Genomic DNA, 3,054 nt, shown 5'->3' with positions numbered 1-3,054 from the left:
TTAGGTGACTGTTTAAGTTTTGTTCAGCAAGTTGCTTATTAATACAAAATAAAAATTCATAAACATGAAAGGCTTCCTTGTGGATGCAGAGCATTCCCCAGCCTTGCAGGGGAAGAACATTCTACTTCTTTGTGGGCTGGGAAGATGCTCTGGGTTTTTACTAAGCACTGCTTACTTTCTTAGCAGACTGGATGGTCCGTGCACGCGAGAAACAATTGAAGTATCAAGGAAAGTTGGTAGTCCATGATGTAGTGAGATGAAAGCTTCACCGATTCAAAAGTCCTTGTCGGGAAAGAGGCACAAATTTCCTCCAATGCTAATTATGTAAAAGGTAGAGATTAGCACATTTTCTATGTATGTTCACCTATTTCCATCCCATTTGTTTCCCATGTTTGGTTTTAATGAATAAATTATTTTCACCATGAGCAGTGAAAGGCAGTGTCAAAGAACTTCCTTGTTTGGGACTCAGGGGTTTGTGTGGAAGAAATGATTGCTTTCTGATGGCCCAGGCTAGAAAGGAAAATTCCTGATCAGACAGGAGGACTGGGCTGGGAACTGTATCTGAATTTGGAATACTTGGGTGCAGTAGGCAGCTCTCATAGTTTCATTGTTTACACAATCTTCTTTAACAAGTGTTCATAGAAGTAAGCCATGAAAACCTCAATTTAATCCTTCCTTGCTTTTATGGCTCTTTTTTAAAACATCACTAGTTTTTTTCTCCTTATTCATTTAGAAAATAATACAGCATTTATGTTGTGGAAAGCAAATTAATGTTTATATGATAAAAAGCTGTTTCTATTGGATTTTTTGTTGTAAAGACAACTTTCAGGAATTATTCATCTGGGCTTTGGTTTAAATTTATTTTTTCAAAGCTATACTTCGAAAGAAAACATCCAGCCAGTAGTCCATTAAAATTTCAGACACAGAGATTTTATTCGTACCTTATTATACATGTTACAAAGTCTGTTGCTATTCTTTTTCCTCTAATTTTTTGCTTCATACATGTTTTACCAAGCCCACTTCCATGACTCATTGCATTTAATAATCATGTTCACATTACATGCTTTTCCAGCCATTGCTTTTCTGCCCTCTTTCCATATTCCTCCTGTCTGTTTTTCTTACATTAAAAGGACTCCTACAAGAATTTAATTTTGAGTTAAATATCTTCCCCCACCCCCTTAGGCTGTGAGGCTGCATTAAATAAATCCCACTAAAAGTAATAAACCACTCCTAGCAGTGGCCTGGTGATATCAGTTGTCAGGCTGTCAGAGTGAATGTGAGGACTGAACTCACTGTCACTGCTACTGGGGGAAAAACAATCCAAAAGACCAGGAAACCGTCAACATCAGAAATGCTATGTCTCAGACCTGAAAGGAAAGGAGCTGATACAGAAAAAGTGGTCTTCCTAGCAAAAATAGTTATTTGCACTGGCCTAATAGAAATTATTGCTGTCAGGGTCAGTATTTGAGTACATGTACACAAAGCAAGTGTGGCAGTACTGATGCAAACCCATACTGGACATTGCAAGGGAGATGATAACCTCCCCCCTGACAAAACTCCAAAACAAAGAGAGGGAAACCTGAAGAATTGCCTCCTCCAAGCTCTCTGGGATACTGCAAGTGAGCACTGTAACATGGCAGAATTTATGGGTGTGACTAATACAAGGTGACAGCTCAGTTCAGATCTCTCTGCCTGTCTTTAGTGAGACCATTTTAATGAAATGTTTGTTTACTCTTCAAAAGCTGAACTCAGCTTGCAGGGAATGCCTATTTTGTATTTGTCTGAGTCTGGTTTGGAAGAGCTAGATATTATAAGTGACTAACAAACCGTAGCGTTGGTGAGTTGGTCTCTTATGGGAACGACAACAGCTCAGAAAATAACAGCCACCTCTTCACTACAGGCAGCAGATTCGTGCCTTCAGGATAGCCATAGCTATAGGAATTCCCAGCGAAATGAACACAGGAAAGGATCAAGAAAGATACTTTAACTGGGGTTATTTAAGCACATTGGTGGATGGGCTATTTTCAGCAATTACTATAGCAAATTGACACGATGCTGCCATCATTCCCTAAGAAAAATATAGCTGTGCAAAATGTTTATAGCAAGTAATGGTAGATGACTACAAAAAAAAAGGAGATTTTGAGAGAACAACAATAATAATGATGATAGGTAGCAGCATACAACAACAAATACATTTTTTGTGTCTTTCACCACAAAGGAAAAATATTTCCAAATAGGATAAGCATGTTTCAATACTGGGATACTAGAAATCTAGGTGGATTTTTTTTTTTTTATTTTTTTTCCCCCAGATTTTGTTCTAAGACAGACTAAGTGCAAAATACAAGTGAAGATGTGCTGAGCCCTGCTTATAAACCCACAGGATCATATGTCAAGGGTCCCAACTAAGACTAAGAGTTAAAAGAAGGGAAAGAAAAAAATCATAGGCTTTAAAAGCACATCTTCTGAAAGGACTGAAAAGATGTTAGTCACCATGGCATCTGAATTTTTTGTGTGCTTTTGCATGGGAGAAGAGAAAGATGCACAAAGATTAACTATAGAAAATAGCACCGCATGGGGTACAACTGAATGCTCCATGGCTTGCCAGGACATTCCCAGCATCACAAGCCTTTGCAGGCAAGACCATCATTCTCTGATGCAGCCACAGCAATTTTCCAACTCTATCTGAGATCTGCAACCCTGCACCAAGCCTTCCTCTTCACTCAATGGCACTGTTATGTGCCTGTCCCCTCCTCGATACAGAAAACCAGTCAGCATGAACTTGCCCCGTGAACTCCACCTGTCCACACTGTTGGGGAAGTTGGTTGGATTGGTCTCTCCTCCCTGTCACCATATCTGGGGTTTGTGATTTCTCCCTTGCAACCCATGTTGGCATTCCAGTGCAAATGAAGCTTCTGATTTTTTTCCCCTTAAAATATTAAACTTTCAATGAACTTAATTACAAGAGAATATAATATTCTGCTAAATTTGCAGCATCCCAAAAGCTAATACTAGTGAGCACAGATTAAGTTCTGCTACTTGCAATAGGAAATAGAC

This window comes from Nipponia nippon, unplaced genomic scaffold, assembly GCF_047370975.1.
Source record: "Nipponia nippon isolate SJK-2023a ecotype South Korea unplaced genomic scaffold, ASM4737097v1 scaffold_8, whole genome shotgun sequence".
In the NCBI taxonomy this organism is placed as follows: domain Eukaryota; kingdom Metazoa; phylum Chordata; class Aves; order Pelecaniformes; family Threskiornithidae; genus Nipponia; species Nipponia nippon.
The sequence above is the reverse complement of the archived record's forward strand: the minus strand, read 5'-3'. Positions refer to the sequence as shown.